This window comes from Sapajus apella, unplaced genomic scaffold, assembly GCF_009761245.1.
Source record: "Sapajus apella isolate SASKATOON/1434 unplaced genomic scaffold, GSC_monkey_1.0 scaffold95, whole genome shotgun sequence".
In the NCBI taxonomy this organism is placed as follows: Eukaryota; Metazoa; Chordata; class Mammalia; order Primates; family Cebidae; genus Sapajus; species Sapajus apella.
In genome coordinates, this window is record NW_022437035.1 from 4,927,015 (window position 1) to 4,945,195 (window position 18,181).

Sequence of the window (18,181 nt, forward strand, 5' to 3'; positions counted from 1 at the left end):
CCGCCTCGGCCTCCCAAAGTGCTGGGATTACGGGCGTGAGCCACCGCGCCCGGCCCCTAACTGCTTTCTATTTCATTCTTTCATACAGCTTAGTTTGTACATCTTGCCGTTGGGCTCCATGAGATACTAGTGTTTCATGACAATAAATTCAATTTTTGCTTAAGCCAACCAGAGTCTTAGCTAAGACATAAGCCCAAGAAGAAGCTATGCAATGTAATTTGAAAAGAATTGTAACTCATAGTCTCAAAAAAAAAAAAAAAAGTATCTACCTCCAAGGTCTAAAACAGTGCCCCAAATTTCTATCACAGAAGCCACCCTTGTAGCTTTAGGTACTGTATGTAGAATGCCCGGTCTTAATGTGTAACTTTATTTTTACCCAATAATAGAATTATCTAATACAATTGCATAAATTGAATCCACATGTATTTTTTGACAAAATAATATAAGAAAAATTTATATTTTGCCCTAAAGAAATAGAGCCCCCAAAAAAGTATATTTGTAAGAAGGAAGTTAGAAGAGACTGGAATGTACAACAGCCATCAGAGAAGGCAAAAATCAGTAAAGCGATCATGTAAAAAGAGGAGGTTTTAGCAGGTGAAGAACAACAGAAGAGAAGTGGGTACTAAGAGAAAGTTAGACTCAAAAATCTGGAGATGACAGGCACAGATTTTCCCCACATTTCGGCCTAAGGCCTACAGATTTAGAGGATCAAGGGAGAAGCCAAAATATGCTTCACAAATCAAACCTATCTTAGAAGCTCAGTACAAAAATTATACTCTACCAACATGAATCCCAGATCTCAACATGAATCCCAGATCTCAACAGAATGAGAAAAGCAGTCTTCCATTTTCAACAATGAGAAATGAGCAGGTTCACCAATACTTTTCATCTTTGAAACCTTGGAAAATTGTACTTTTGTGAATAATTATTAAAAGTCGATCAGTCATTCATTTTCATAACAGTATACAGAACAACCCTTTTCCAAAAAGCATTATCCTTCCATGTAGTACCTTTATGGGATAGGTCATTATGTGCTGAAACTCTCTGTACCTCAATCTTCAATTCACATCAAAAGGCAAAATATCATTAGAAACTTTGATTAGTGATGCAGAAAAGCAAAATCCCAGTATAACAAAAACTTAATCCAGGTTGAAATGTTACAGCTAAAACCATCAGAAATAAAGACATAATTTCTTAGGACAGTCTCTGTGACAAAAGACCTAGGAGGGAAAATTGCATATTTAACATAAGCTAGGATGATCTTGTATCATTTGGTGAAGAAAATGCAGAGTAACAGTAAATAAGTAAAGTATCATTTATCACTTGGAAACAACAGGGAGCATGACAAGGGAGCCATCACCCAAACAGGATTACTCATGAACTCCAAATGCTAGTCACTAATTACAAATTATCCCATAATACTCTGAAATGATCAAATAGGTTAATATAGGATTTGAATTAATCTTTCTAGGTTTAAGATTTTTCCCTAATCCACTGAACCTTAGAATCAGTGGAATGTGGTTTTTATAATATGAGAAAGAACACTAGGAACATTAACATAATATTCCAATCTTTTGCCAGGCCAGTCTCAGATACAACAGCTCTTTTGCGAGGGTAAAAACTTAATGCTTCATGTTCTGACCTTTATTAGGATATATCTCCTAACGAAAGGTCTATTCAAAGCCGGAGAAAATCTTTGAGTCTCTGGAGGGCACTAACTGTGCTCAAAGCCTCTTTGAATCTTCAGCATTTAATAAATGATGTATGACTGATTGATAAATGAATGATACTATATCACAAACCTTTCTTCAAATATTCTGCCTTTCCTGAATAGCTAATAAAAGCCCCTCAATATAATGCCATACACTAATCAAACTAAGAAACATAAAAGAGCATCTATTTGTATCTATCATTCTATTACTTTACATCAAACATTATATCTCTCTATCACGTTCTAATTCCCCACCTTGTATGAGTTTCTTCTTGATTTCCCTATCACTCTTCTTTTTAAAAATACCTTGACATTTCTTTAAATGGTTGCTATTATCTTTATAAAGCACAATGGTAAAGACTGACTTGTTTAACCACTCTTTAACAGTGGGAGTTATGAACCTTAAGCAGTGAATAAATCATTCTTGGGAAGATAGGAGGCAGAAAGGAGAGGATAGAAAAACTGCACTTGATGACTTTTTCCTGGGCGGTGGTAATAGTTTCATAGACATTTGCTTACTAATAGATCACTGAATTACACATTTTGTTTTGTATGCCTTCATGCATCCAGATTACTTTTTGACAAAACAAAAATACGTGTGTGCATGTATCCTCAAATATATAAAGAATGAAACTGAACTGTAAAATAAGAACAGGTTACTTTAAAAAAATTTTTTTAAACTTCGGACTCAAAAAGAGCTCTTGAAAGTTTAAAATATAATAAAAATGAGGATCCACTAGGAAGACAGTAAGATAAAACTAAAGAAGCCTCTCAGAAAGCAGAGTGAAAAGGAGAAGAATTTGAAACAAAGAACAGAAGGGGGAAAAAATTCGAAGACCAGTGCAGAAAAGATATATCTGCATAAAAAACATTCCTTAAAAAGAGAACAGAGAAAGCAGGGAGGAAATGATCAAAGAAATCATTCAAAAAATTCCCAAAGGACATTGATTTCCAGAAAGAAAAAGCCCACCAAGTGCCCAATACCATGAATGAACACACACTCACATCAAGCTATAGTAACAAGAAGTTTCAGAACACTGAAAATCTTACAAGCTTCCAACAAAATATATTAAAGGATTTGATAGCAGAATGGCGAAAGGATGTGGAATTAGAATGGCTTTAGACTTCTCAATAGGAACACTCTATTTAAGCTAGTTTAGGCTTCTTATTCCTTCCTAAGGCAAGCAAAAGAGCCTTAGCTAAAACATTAATAATCTTATTATATTTGGAAAATACAGAATACAAAAAAAATTTAAAAAGAAACTAAGCCCCACTTTGGGGGCTCACCTGCCCTGCATCAATATGGATGGGCCCTAATCTAATATGACTGTTGTCTCTACAAGAAGAAGAGATTAGGGCACAGACATACCTGGAGGAAAGACAATGTGAAAGAAGCAGGCCATCTAAAAGCCAAAGAGAGAAGTCTCAAAAGAAATCAATCCTGCTGACACCACGATCTTGGTCTCCTATCTTCCAAAAGTATGCTAACATAAAATTTTTTGTTGTTTAAGCTAACCAGTCTCTGGTACTTTGTTACAGGAGCTCTAGCAAACTAATAAAATTCTATTAATATCCTGCTAAAATAATTACTGCTGGTTAAACATGATGGATTAAACATGTATTTAGATCTTCTCTCTTCCAATACTAAAATGACATTTAAAAATTTTTATAAATGGTATAAACTCAAGAGGAAAAAAAAAATCAGGAGAAGAGGCAAAGACAGCAAAGTTTTATAAGCTAGAAAGCAGACGAACAAGTGGTAACTGACTTAGCAGAACCAAAGAACTGACTTGGCAGAAGCAAAACAAGCCAGCGAGGAAAGCTGAGAAGCAAATCAATATATTTATATGTAAATCAGAATCCGTATAAGGATCCAAAAGTAGACGTATCATATACCTCTGGAACGTGAGATGAAGACAAGACTAAAAACTGGAAGAGAGGTTCAAAGTCTGTTTAAGAAGCAGTTACACTCCCAGAAGGCTGTTTCTCCCTCTTTTTTTTTTTTTTTTTTTTTTTTTTTGAGACAGAGTTTAGCTCTTGTTGCCCAGGCTGGAGTGCAATGGTGCAATCTCCGCTCACCGCAACCTCTGCCTCCTGGGTTCAGGCAATTCTCCTGCCTCAGCCTCCTAAGTAGCTGGGATTACAGGCACGCGCCACCATGCCCAGCTGATTATTTGTATTTTTAGTAGAGACGGGGTTTCACCATGTTGACCAGGATGGTCTCGATCTCTTGACCTCGTGATCCACCCGCCTCGGCCTCCCAAAGTGCTGGGATTACAGGCGTGAGTCACTGCGCCCGGCCTGTTTCTCCCTCTTATTGCAAAGCCTGAAGAGAGAAAAACAAAGTTCCATAATGAAAACACGTGCATGAATTAAAGACTTACCTGTTTGGCTCTCAAAACAATGACATCAACCCAAACATGTACCCTCAGGCAGAAAAGTGGAAGAGCTGGTGCTGGAGACTGACTACATCCAAGGTGGGACAAAAGATCCAAAGGGGTTCTATCAGCTATTCTCTAAGGATAGTACAGCCAGATCACCATGTGATAAACAGTATAGTCAATCAGCCCTGCCCTTGCTCAGAGAGCTTGCATCAAATTTTATTTTACTTCACTCTTAAACAGAAGCAGAAAAGTAAGAATGACAGATATTTTCTGGAAAATATCTAATATCTAATATAAAGGTAGGCACCAAAGCAAATAGAAAAAAGTAATCTGGGGAGAACAGAATATGCAGATATATTCAGAAAACAAAAGGAGATACATACCACAAGATGGATTAACCTTAAAAACATTATGGTAAGTGAAAGAAGCCAGAAATAAAAGGATTATATGATTCCAGGAATATGAAATGTCCAGAATAGGCAAATTCATAGAGGCAGAAATTAGATCAGCAGTTGTCAGGAGGTCAAGGGTAAGGGGAATAAAGAATGACTGATGAGTAGGAATTTCTTCTGGGGAAGATGAATTTTTTCTGGAACTTGATAGTGGTGATGGTTGCACAATTTAGTGACTATACTAAAAAAGCACTAAGTTGTACAGTTTTTTAAAAACAGTGAATTTTGGCAGGGCACAGTGGCTCATGCCTGTAATCCCGGTACTTTGAGAAGCCAAGGCAGGCGGATCACAAGGTCAGGAATTGAGACGGGCCTGACCAACATAGGGGAACCCCATCTCTACTAAAAATACAAAAACAAGCTAGTGTGGTGGCGTATCCTGATAATCCCAGCTACTCAGGAGGCTGAGGCAGGAGAATGGCTTGAACTCGGGAGGCAGAGGTTGCAGATCATTGCACTCCAGCCTGGGCAACAGAGAGAGACTGCGTCTCAAAAAAAAAAAAAAAGTGAATTTTATGGTATGTAAAGTATGCAATAAATAAAGTACTGAAATTAAAAATATAATAGAAGAAATTTAAAACTCAATAGAAGATTTGAAAAATAATGTTGAGGCAATGCTCCAGAAAGTACAGTAAAACACTAAAAAGATAAAATTAGGAGAAAAAATATAAGAAAATTAAAGGATGGGTCCAGGAGATCCAAAATCCCAGTAACAGCAATTCAAGACAGACAGACTAGGGAAAAGTTTTTTGGTTTTTTTGTTTGTTTGTTTTTAGACTGAGTCTTACTCTCTCACACAGGCTGGAGTGCAATGGTGCGATCTCAGCTCACTGCAATCTCCGCCTCCTGGGTTCATGCGATTTTCCTGCCTCAAGCCTCCTGAGTATCTGGGATTACAGGTGCATGCCACCACACTCCCGCTAATTTTTGTATTTTTAGTAGAGACAGCGTTTCACCATCTTGCCCAGGCTGGTCTCAAACTCCTGACCTCATGATCCACCCACCTCAGCCTCCCAAAATGCTGTGATTACAGGCGTGAGCCCCCACACCTGGCTGGGAAAACTATTAATAGAAAGAGGTAAACTGTCAAACTTCACCTGTAAATGCTATAAAAAATATGCCTGAATACAAGAGAATCAAAACAGATCCCTATTAAGGCATATTGTTGTGAAACCGAGAAACACTGGGGATAAAGAAAAGATTTTATATGCTTCTAAAGAAAAAGGGGTTAAAAAAACAACTTTCATACAAAGGATTAGAAATCAAAATAGCACTGGTCTTCTCAATTGCAACAGTGAAAACTAGAAAACAATGAATGAAAGAATGAAATGTACAAATGAATTGAACAATTCATTCAATGAATCCATCTATGTCTTAAAATTCTTAGGGAAAATAACTTCTAAACCAGAATGTAAGTTAATTGTGAAGATAAAATATACCACTTATGTTCCCTATCTTAGATACTGGAGTGTGTGTTCTACCAAAATGAGAGAGTACACCAAAACAAATGAAGACATGGGATTCACAAAAAAGAAGATATAAAAAGGTGAGAAGCAAACTGATCCCAGATGATGATAAAGGGAAATCCTGGGACAACAACTACGTAGCAGAGGTAAAACTAGTAAAAGGGAGGGAAAAAGCCTTAAATTACAAAGTGAAATACAATAAATCCTCACGTAGCATCATCAACAGGTTCTTGGAAACTGTCGTTGCAAGCAAATCGACTTATAAGCATAGGTTAACTGATATAAACAAGAGTCAAGTTCCTATAGCATATTTCTGGTCACAAAAACATCACCAAACTTCTAAATAAAGACCAAAACATTTCTAATGTTAAACACTGAGATAAATGTGAGATATACTTACATCTCACATATAAGAAAGATTAATAAAAACAAGCAATATAACTATTTATCTGTTTATTCCAGCTTAGGGCTGGCCAGAGGCTATCGTAGCAGCTAAGGTCACAAGGCAGGAAACCACCCTGGAGAGGATGCCCTCCCATGGCAGGGCACACTCACACCCACACTCAGACTGCGACCATTTAGACACACCAATTAAACTAATGTGCACATCTTTGGAAGTGGGAAGAAATCTGAGTACCTGGAGAAAACCCACACCGATATGAGGAAAATGTGCAAACTCCATGCAGTAGTAGCCCCTGCCAGGAATCCATTTTTTTTCCTCATCAGCTTTGTAACCAAACAACATTGGAGGAAACGATGTTACTCAAGGATGCACTTTACTGCTCTTCCTGGTTGACTCTTGCTTATGTGAAGAGTCAGGCTTAGTTAATCAATCCATCAGTAAAGATTTATTCTTATTTATATTCCAAGTAATAACATAAATCCTGTAATTAAGGCAATGCCAATCAGATAATGAATGAATAAATGACAAATTAAATGCTACAAATGTACTTTAAGTAAATTATTTCCAAGTTTATAAATGCTACAGTAGTCATTAATGGGAATTTGGACCTACACACTTAAGTGTGAATGGGAAATCACTAACGCAAAAACCGTAGTGTACAAGATGGGTTTCCAAGCCCATTGACTCTTGCAAAAATACAGCATTCCTTTCTAAGGAAAAGGCTCACACTAGTTTTTTTCCTACAATAATTACAACAAATTTCTGCTTTAAATGAAATCAGTCCCTCTTTTGCCTCATTTTTGTCTCCATTGTTCTACACAAAAGCCAGAGTGGTTTAAATTGTATAATCTTTTAAAATATAATAATTAACAAGAGACATATTGAAGGTTATATTAAGTTATAAAGCAAGCCAAGACCAGGACATTACCAATAACTTGTACCTACCTCCCCCAGGCCATCCACCTGCTTCCTGCCTGAGGAAGTATTTCTTAATGTTGTATGTATCATATCCTTGCCTTTTTTGACATAGTTTTGTTACATTATGCCTGAATAAAATATTATTTAGTTTTGCTTAACTTTATCAATGATGCATGTAATAATAGTTCATTCATTTTCCCCTTATGTATAACACTGTATAATATGTAATATGCACTGTTTATCTTGTCAATATAAAGTGCTGTTCTCAAAATTCTAAAAACATAGCTCTAGTGCACTTGTATAAGAATTTTCCGGGCCGGGCGCAGTGGCTCAAGCCTGTAATCCCAGCACTTTGGGAGGCCGAGGCGGGTGGATCACGAGGTCAAGAGATCGAGACCATCCTGGTCAACATGGTGAAACCCCGTCTCTACTAAAAATACAAAAAATCAGCTGGGCATGGTGGCGCGTGCCTGTAATCCCAGCTACTCAGGAGGCTGAGGCAGGAGAATTGCCTGAACCCAGGAGGGAGAGGTTGTGGTGAGCCAAGATCGCACCATTGCACTCCAGCCTGGGTAACAAGAGCGGGGGAAAAAAAAAAAAGAATTTTCCTACCTGGGAGTCAAACTGATCGGTTATAAAGTTAAAAGTTCAACTTTTAAAATATTGCCAAACTATTTTAAAAATCAGTTATGCCAATGTATATTGCCACTAGCAAGATATGAGTTCCTAGTCATCCTCCACAAAACTGCGTTAAATGGCATTGCTATAAATCTACTAGGTGGACACAGTATCTCACTGTGGTCCTAATTTGCATTTCCTTGACTAGTAATGGGGTAGTACAATTTTGAAAGAGAGTTTGACAGTTTCTTATAAAATTGAAATACACTAAGCCATATGACCCTGCAATTACACTCTTAAGTATTTGCTCAAGAAAAATGAATATATGTTTAAAAACAGACTTGTATATGAATGTTCATAACAACTTTATTCATAATAGTAAAAAAATGGAAACAACCCAAATGACCATCAACAGGTGCATAGTAGTAGAGCCAAATAATTACATACTATGGAGCAATAAAAACAAAAATGAGGGGCCCAGCGCGGTGGCTCAAGCCTGTAATCCCAGAACTTTAGGAGGCCGAGGCGGGTGGATCACAAGGTCAAGAGATCGAGACCATCCTGGTCAACATGGTGAAACCCCGTCTCTACTAAAATACAAAAATTAGCTGGGCATGGTGGCGCGTGCCTGTAATCCCAGCTACTCAGGAGGCTGAGGCAGGAGAATTGCCTGAACCCAGGAGGCGGAGGTTGCGGTGAGCTGAGATCGGGCCATTGCGCTCCAGCCTGGGTAACAAGAGCGAAACGCTGTCTCAAAAAAAAAAAAAAAAAAAAGAACTGCTAGTGCCTGAAATAAGATGGTGAATTGTAACAAACATTATGGTGAATAAAAGTAACCAGAAACAAAAGAATATATTCATATAATTCCATTGGTATAAAGTTCTGGAACAGGCATAACTAATTTATAGTTGTAGCTGTACGACGACCCTCAAAATCACATCAGTGGGGAGGAGCGGCTGACTACAAAGGGACATGAAGGCACTTTATAACATGATGAAATGTTCAATATCTTGACTGGAGTAGTGGTTATATAAGTATACACATTTCTCAAAACTCATCTGTGCATTTTACTACATGTAAACTTACTTCAGATTCACCAAAAAAAAAAAAAAAAGAAAAAAAACACAGAAATCAGACCATACATTCCCCAGCTCCAAACCCAGCATGACTTCCCAGCTGCTCTTAGAATAAAACCTAAACTCCTTCCCATGATCCATCCACAAGACACTGAATGAATTAGCCTATACCTTCCAAATTTCACCTGTCACTCTATCCTTCATTATCACATTCCAGCCACATTGGCCTTCTCAATGTTTATTAGAAATGTCAAATTCTCTTTAAAAAAAATTAAATACAAAGAAAAAAGACATGAGGGTGGAACCTAGAAAAAGCAAATAATCACAATGTGTAGAGTTTATTTGAATTCTGATTCAAAACAAAACGCAAAGGAAAATCATTTACATCATTGTGGTAGATCGACTGCATTAATAGATCCAATGAGTGGTCTTCCTGAATTCACCCAGCTTTCCAGCATCTTTGTAGTCACCTCCCACTCTGACTAACTTTGACCAATGGGATGTCAGCAAAGGTGAGGCAAGCAGAGGCTTGAAAATCACTCATTCTTTCCCACCTGCCCTCTTGTACAATTGGACTTTGTTCTTTCTCTTCTGCCTTCACCATGAAAACATGCCCAACACTGCCTGCTTAAAGAAAAGACATGTGGGACAAAATCAAGTCAGTCCAGTTGAAGTCTGAGATGTAGGAGAGAGACCAACCAAGATCATAAAATCATCTACTCCAGCTGCAGGTAACCAGATACATGAGTGAGTCACTCCAAGCTCTGCTTACAGCAACTGGATCACCCAGCTGACCCCTAGACTTCATGACTATTCTTATACGCCTCTGAAGTTTTGTGGATGTTTGCTATGCTGTGTAATTGCAACAAAAGATAACATAAAACACTTAATGAAACAAGTGGAAGTTTAGACACAGACTAGACATTTGGTGATATTAAAGAACCATTGTTAATTTTTTCTAGTTGTAGCAACGGTATTTGTATTTTCTTTAAAGTCCTGGCTGGGTGCAGTGATTCACGCCTGTAATCTTAGCACTTTGGGAGGCTGAGGCAGGAGGATCACCTGAGGTCAAGAGTTCAAGACTAGCCAGGCCAACATGGTGAAATCCCATCTGTACTTAAAAATACAAAAATTTGCCAGGCATGGTGGCATATGCCTATAACCCCAGCTACTTGGGAGGCTGAGACATGAGAATCACTTGAACCTGGGAGGCGGAAGTTGCAGTAAGCTGAGACTGCGCCACTGCACTCCAGCCTGGGCAACAGAGTGAGACTCTGTCTCAAATAAAATAAAATAAAATAAAAATTAAAGTCCTTATGTTTTAGGCATGCATGTTGAAATATTTTTAGATAAAATTCTACGTCTGGAAAATAACATGATGCTAAAATAATATGTGGGTAGGATAGGGTGGGAAGGTTCATCAATAAAACAAGATAGGCTACAAGTTGCTAATTGTTAAAACTGGTAATGAGTATATATGTTTGAAAATTTTCATAATACAAAGTTTCCAAAAAATCCAATCCATCCAACTTCAGAGCCTTTGTACTTGCTACTACTCCCTCTGTCTTAGCTCACTGAGGTCTCAGTTAAAGCGTTACATTCTCAGACAGAACTTTAACCACCTTATCTAAAACAGACTCTCTCCCCAAGTCACTCTTGTATTACATTACCCTCATTTATTGTTTTCTCCGGACCTAACACCATCTGAAATCACCTTGTTCACTTGTTTATGTTCGGTCTCACCACCACCATAATGCCAAATTATAAACTCCATTTGAGCAGGGGCCTATCTTGCTCTCTTCTGACTTCCCAGTATGTAGCACACATCTGGCTTGTTGTACATGTTCAAAGAATTAAAAAAAAAAAAATCAAGCCACAGCTGACTGGACCAAGTTTCAAGTGCACAAGTAAAAGCAATGTAGATGGGTTAAATATAAGGGGAAAAAAATCACCTCTGAGATGTTTTCACAGAACTACCATTAAAAGAGCTACTCAATGCAGAGTAGCAAGCTGGCCCAATCAAATTGTCTTTCTTGAAAATATACACACAGTAGGTGGAATGAGGAGAGCCACGCTGGACTGTTAACTTTAAGGAAGTTGGTTTATCTATAACAACAACCATCTTTCCAGTGTTTGCCTCAGGAATGACTACAAACCTGTTATGGTGACTTCCAGTACTCTGCACATATATCCTTATAACAAACTCTCAAACCAAAAATAGTAAATATTTCTTTTTCTTGGGATTATAAAAATCCATCTAATCATGGAGGATGACAAATCTGAACCTTAATACAATTTTACACTAGTGACTGCTGTTGCATGTAACAGAATTTCCATTCTTGTAGATGCTCTGATTTCTCTATTTGGAATGAAACCTCTAGTTATTAGAACTGATTAATCATAATTAATTAACATTTTGACAGGGCAGTAGATGACAGGTGACAATCACTATCTCAAAGCTTAAATGAGCAGAAGTACGTACTCACTGATACTAACCTCAAAATAATCTTCCTTGTTCTCTCTTCTCATTCTCCCCTACCCTTAACTTCACACCCCAGTCTCTTCATCTTTGCCATTCTACCATGAATTCTCAATTTATCTCTCCTTTTCCCTTGCTCTCTTTTCCTCCACACTTATTCCAGTCCTTGTCATATCTGCTCACTCTTCCCTTCTCCTGCAAGCCTCCATTAAAATGAAACTCATTCATATTTTTAAAACATTTATTGAATAATATAAGAAATGAAAATAAAAGTATAAAGAGATATCATTTTTGCCCATCAGACTGAGCATCTCCTTGCTGAGGGAGAGAAAAAGGCAAGCAGCAAGCTTCTATCACAGAAGATGAGGCAAAGCCAAATGGGGGTTATCAACATGCAGATTTTACAAGTCTCCAGATGTGAACTGTCAGTCACAATGATTACTACAGCAATCCCACAACAGCTATATAAAAGAAACAAGAGTGCTGCTACAAGCATTCATTCTAAAAGCATTTGTTTAATGAGAGTTGGGGAAATTTTTGCAAACATATCCAACATTTCTCTTTCTCTTGTTTTTCACACACTTGTTTCTCATGTAACTAAGCTATACTTAGATCCTAAAGTTTCATGCCAACTATCTTACCATAAAACTAAAATTTTATGCTTGTGACCTCATCATCAACTTCTTGGCACTAATCTCAGGTCACAAACTCTATGGAAAGACTTAGGAATATAAACTCAGTAGGAATCTTGAAATGTTCAGAAAATTAATTAGTATTTGGCATGCTGTTTTCTTCTTTAAAAAAAAAAAGCCTTTCGTTCTAGTTCTGTCAAAAGCAGTCTGGCACATTTCTCTAGCACACTAACAATCTGATGATTGAAATCAATGTTTTATTTACATCCCTTCTACAGCTTTGCAGTGTTTCATTTGCATACATATGTAAGAACCAAGTCAAAAGCTGAGATTCCAGAAGCTCGAGGAGGAAAGGGCATTTCATTAGCAAGCTAATTCTTTCTAAGACTGTTTCCTATCAAATGAAACAACAGTGAGAACAGCTAGAGAGAAAAGCAAACCAAGAAGGAAAAAAATACAGCCAAGTGTTCACAGCTGAAAAAATAGAAGGTAATTTGCATATTTTCTATTCTCAAACTTCAAAGAATAATCACCTCTGACCATATGCAAGGCCCTATTTTTAAAGGTGTTTATCATACCAGATCGGTTGATCATTGTCATTTTATAAATGAATAAACTGAGGATTATCAAGGTTAAATGACTCCTTGAAGGTCACATAGCCAGCAAATAACAGAGAAGGGATGCAAGTTCAAGTCTGATTCCATAACCCTGTGCCTTAACCACTATGCCATTCTGTTACTCTATTCTTTGTGATATACTGCATTACATATATAAATTTGACTCAACATAAAATCAAGCTATTTCAAGACAGATACTTTTAAAAGAATGAAATGTTTCTTTTTGAACTTTTATTCCTGTCATTTATATTACAGATGACATACCACAGAAATTTTGGTTGTTCATTATTAATTTACACAAAAAAGCAGTTAACAATCTACATTTCAGAGTAACACTGGGCTTACCGTTAGATATTTCCCCATTTTCAGAAATGCCTATAATACAGAAACCATTGCTAATTGTTAACCATATGGGGATATAGACTGAAAAGAGAGTATGAGTGAAACACAAAAGTTGTTTTTTTTAAAAACAATGACTGTGTGGACTTTGTAGAACACATATAAAAGGATATACGTTAGGATGGAAAACACCACATCTGGATACTTGGTTATAATTTACAATAGTCCAAATTTTTCTAGTATCTGATTAACAAAATGCAGAAAGCCTTCATATGACAATCATTGTGGAGCCCAACAAACCTGAAGAATGAGATTAGGTGAATAGATGAGAATTGGAAATCTGTTCTATTTTGAAGAAGTGCAAGCTTTTCTGGCTGATGGGGTAAATGAATAAATTCAAATGCTGAGACAGAATTTAGATTAATTTCTTGGTATTGTTCTCCTCCTTCATTCCTCTAGAAAGAAAGATCATGGCACTTAACAGTGATACTTCCAGCCAATTTTGTGCTACAATGCTTCCACACCACCCTCAAGCTGGAAGGATTTCAGCTGTGATGTAGGATTCACAAGAAGGGTAAAATAAGGAGAGTAAGTAAAATGAGCTCTATCATACACACAGTCAGCCCCCTGGGAAAGAAACAGCCAAAGAATTAGCATTTCCAAACTTGACAAGTGAACGTCACATGCACACAGACTCCATATGCATCAGCTGTCTTATTCTGCTCTGTCCCTCATATTACATAAGGTTTTAGGAACTATTTCTAAGTATATTCCATGTCAATCAAATATTTTTCTTTTCCCATATGAATCAAATAGTGCAGCAGATACTCTAGTCTAATCATTGTTGTTCACACTCCCTCCATTTTGCTCAGCTAGCAGAGATAGTAATTGTCAGTCTTATGCACAGTAACCTACACACAGCAGGGATTCAAAACAAACTGATCACATTCCTTAATTCATCAAGCATTTAAAAAAATAATTTGAGGTAAAATTCATGTAACATAACATCAACCATTTTAAAGTGAACAATTAAATGGCAGTTAGTATATTATGCAATGCTGTGCAACTACCACCTCTATCTAGTTTCAAAACATTTCCAACCACTCATTAAGCAGTTTCTTCCTATTCTCCCCCCTCCCTCTATTCCTGGAAACCACCAATTCACATTATGTCTCTATGGATTTATCTATTCGGAACACCTCGTATCAATGAAAGCATACAATATATGACCTTTTGTGCCTGGCTTCTTTCACTTAGCAAGATGTTTTTGAGCCTCATTCATGTTGTAGCATGTATCAGAGCTTCATTCCTTTCTACGGCTGAACAATATTTCATTGTAGGTATATACCACAATTTGTTTATCTATTCATCCACTGATAGATATTTGGGCTTTTTCTACCTATTGCCTGTTGTGAATAGTGTTACCATGCTATATATTTGTTTGAATAGTGTTTCCAATTCTTCTGTGTATCTAAGAGTGAAACTGTAAGGTCAAATGGTAATTCCGTTTAACTTTTTCAGGAATGGCCAAGCTGTTTTCCACAAACAAGAATTTCTGAGCACCAGACATGTACCAGAGAAAGTCTCTGCTCTCATGGAGTTTACATTCTAATGTGAAAAAATAAACAAGTAAATCATTAATTGCATTACATATTGAAGCATACAGACATGTAAGTGTCATGTCAGATGGCAGTAAGTGCTATGGGGGAAAAAAGCAGAGTAGGATACAGGGAGCAATGAGAAGGTACTATTTTATATAGGGTGGTCTGGAAAGGCCTCTCTGAAACTTAAGCAGTATGAAATGAGATAATTAAATACTGACTCAACAGTCAATGAAACTTTTTTCTTTTAATGAAACATTATTTATTTCATGACATTTCCAAAGCACTCTCATCTTTCTGGTTTGAATAATGTTCCCTTTGCGATTTTTTTCTGGATGTTAATTCAGACTAGTAACTTTACATAAAGATGCTTGCTATTTATATTTATTTTGTACAACATAAAATAAAACCCACCTGGTGAATTTTCTTGATCACCAGTATACTCTATGGCAATGGACCTACATTTCTAATATGATTACAGTTACAGGTAATAATCAAATAAAATCTTGTGGAATGTCAGGACTCTATAATCTCAAACCATCAATTATCCAAAAGAATGTAACCAGCAAATCATAAATAGCTCAGATAAAGTATTAAACCCCACATGTGTAGCAAATACACTTGGCTAAGGGTTAAGAATATCAGTTCTAATTCGTGCTTTATCACCTTGGGCAAGTCAGTTACCTCTTCTGAATCTCAATTTTTAATGTTTGGCTTTGGATACAAAAGTAATCTGAGTATATACTACTTTAAAACAGAACTGATAAGTAGATAAGAAGGTTGTATTTTTCATAATTTATAATTCAGCTCCATAAAGATGGAAAAGCAGCCTTTCATCTTACTCTCTGAAAACTCTGCTACAGTCATCTCCCATCACCTCCAAAGTTGTTTTGATTTTTTCATTTCGGGGTTTGTTTCTTTTGTTTTATTTTAGGAAGGGCCTGGCTCTGTCACCTAGGCTGAATACAGTGGTACAGCCCTGATCTCCCAGTAATCTGGGAGATCTCTCAAGTAATCTCTCAAGTAATCTTCCCACATCAGCCTCCCCAGTAGCTGGGACTACAGGCACATGCTACCATGCCAGGTTAATTTTTAAGAATTATTTTTTGTAGAGATGGAGTCTCACCATGTTTGCCCAGGCTGGTCTCAAACTCCTGTACTCAAAGCAACCTCCCACCCTGGCCTCCCAAAGTGCTGGAATTATAGACACGAGCCACCACATCCAGGCCCCAAAGTTGTATTAAAAGCTTTATAACTCCATCAGTTCAGAATGCCATATTTATTTGTATAAATGGGCAAACCCGGTAGTTGGTCATTTTTAATATTTAGAGCTCCTCTAATCCCTCCCTGGAAGCCTCCAGGGTAGACAACCTCAACAAAACATCCTCTATACTCATGCCTTAAGTGCAGCTCTACAATTAGTCTCTTTCCTTGCTCCTCAGATCCTCTACCAAAGCTCTCTCTCTCATGGACACTAAACTCAAACTGGGCCAACAAGGAAAACCCTGCATAACTCCAACCCTAAAAGAACCTAGAATGACAAAACTACATAGACTTACAATGAAATAATTCAAAGTGTGAAATAAGAGGAATAAGTAAGGAGAATTTGAAAAGAATAGCTAATCAATCTTGTAACTATTCTCTGAAGTGTGAAGACTCTTCTGGGTTATCTCTAGAATCCTCAAACATGATTGATATGCCTCATCTGTCTCCTTAGCTTGACATGAACTATACCAAATAGCATAGCATCTGTAAATCTCCCTCTTAAAAGTATCTGTAAACTGCTCCCCCTAGAATGGTCCTCAAAGTCCAGTATATTTTTACTATCTTGTCAATTTTCTGCCATGATATTATGACAGGGTTATTTCATTTTAAAGATTACTATCCCTTCAACTGCCAGATATCAGCTATCACAGGGACAAATAATGAAATAATATTTCTGTAATCTACATAGAGTCAATTCTTTTTTTTTTTGAGACGGAGTCTTGCTCTTTTGCCAGGCTGGAGTGCAGTTGCACAATCTAGGCTCACTGCAACCTCCATCTCCCGGATTCAAGCGATTACCCTGCCTCAGCCTTCTGAGTAGCTGGGACTACAGGCACGTGCCACCATGCCTGGCTAATTTTTTTTGTATTTTAGTAGAGATGAAGTTTCACCATAGCCAGGATGGTCTCGATCTCCTGACCTCACGATCCACCCGCCTTGGCCTCCCAAAGTGCTGGGATTACAGGCGTGAGCCACCGCCCCAGCCGAGTCAATACTTTTTAAAAGGTTGTGACCAGAGTAATCTATGACAGTGATTTTATGTTGCCTTTCTTTAATCTTAATATAAATACATAAATTGCTATCTTAACATAGGTATTTGCCTAATTCCTACTTCACTTCTATCCTTTATTTTCCATATCATTTGTCATTCAGTTGGCTTTAAATAGATTCTTGCCAATTCTCCATGTTCTCACCAGCATGATTAAAAAAATTTTATGCAGGACTGGTCTGAGAGATGATTGATAACAATCTTATTCTTTTTAAAGTGATTCCTTGCTGGGTCTGTGGGGTAGGGAAAAAATGTTAAAAGTGATTTAAAAGCCAGATTTTCTAAAATCCTACTTTTTCAGATGAATATCAAATGGAAAGAAAATCAGTATGTAGTCATTCTACCTTTAAAATGAGAAGTCCACACTGAAAATGGAGAAAAATATATTCACAAAGATCAAGTAACAAACTGCTCAAGCCATTTCCTGAAAAGAAATTGCATTTCTGGTTGTAATTGTTAAAATTATAGAAAAGAATTCCCTGTTCTTCAAAAATCACTCAAATATGGCTCCAAAGTCATAGGTATTATTATTTTAAAAAATATAAAGGTATTAAGAGCAACATTATGATGTTGATAAATTTAAGTAAGGAGCTATTGTGCTAGAAGAAAATCTTGGTAAGAAATAAACAGTACTAACCCATATTGCCCAAAAGAAGACAAAGAGCAATATAGACAATTATAAGGGAAAATTGATCATATCATTTTAAAAAGGGCACTCGTGCCTGTGAAATTCCTAGGAATTTTCTTCCTGTGGGATATTGTGTAAGTGACTTTGTCTTGTCTAAAATGTACTAAAATTACAAATACATTCTCACACTGAAGAATATTGCTTTTACTTATTAGGTTGAAAGAAATAAGGAAGGCTTGAAAAACAGATATTTCCAGAGAAGAAGAGTAAAGCAGAAAAGTGAAGGTATAATAAAAGGACTATAATCAGAGATATGGAAGGAAGACAAACTGCATTAATTAATTTTCTTTAAAAAATGAGACTAGCTGCACACTGAGATGAATTGTCTCATTTGCCAAATGTCCCAAGTGGCAAAGTCAAACAAATAACTCTGTAATTCTTCATTAGTATTTCATCAAATTTAACCATTTGCAGACTGCCAAAAGTGTGTGTGTGTGTGTGTGTGTGTGTGTGTGTGTGTGTGTGTGTGTGTGTGTGTGTGTG

General features: G+C 37.0%; 1 protein-coding gene across 2 annotated transcripts in view; it reads right to left on the bottom strand.

The window, feature by feature from the left end:
* The window catches only part of TTC28 (tetratricopeptide repeat domain 28), a 669,357-nt gene that overhangs the window by 468,356 nt on the left and 182,820 nt on the right, over nt 1-18,181 (bottom strand). The window lies entirely within an intron of this gene.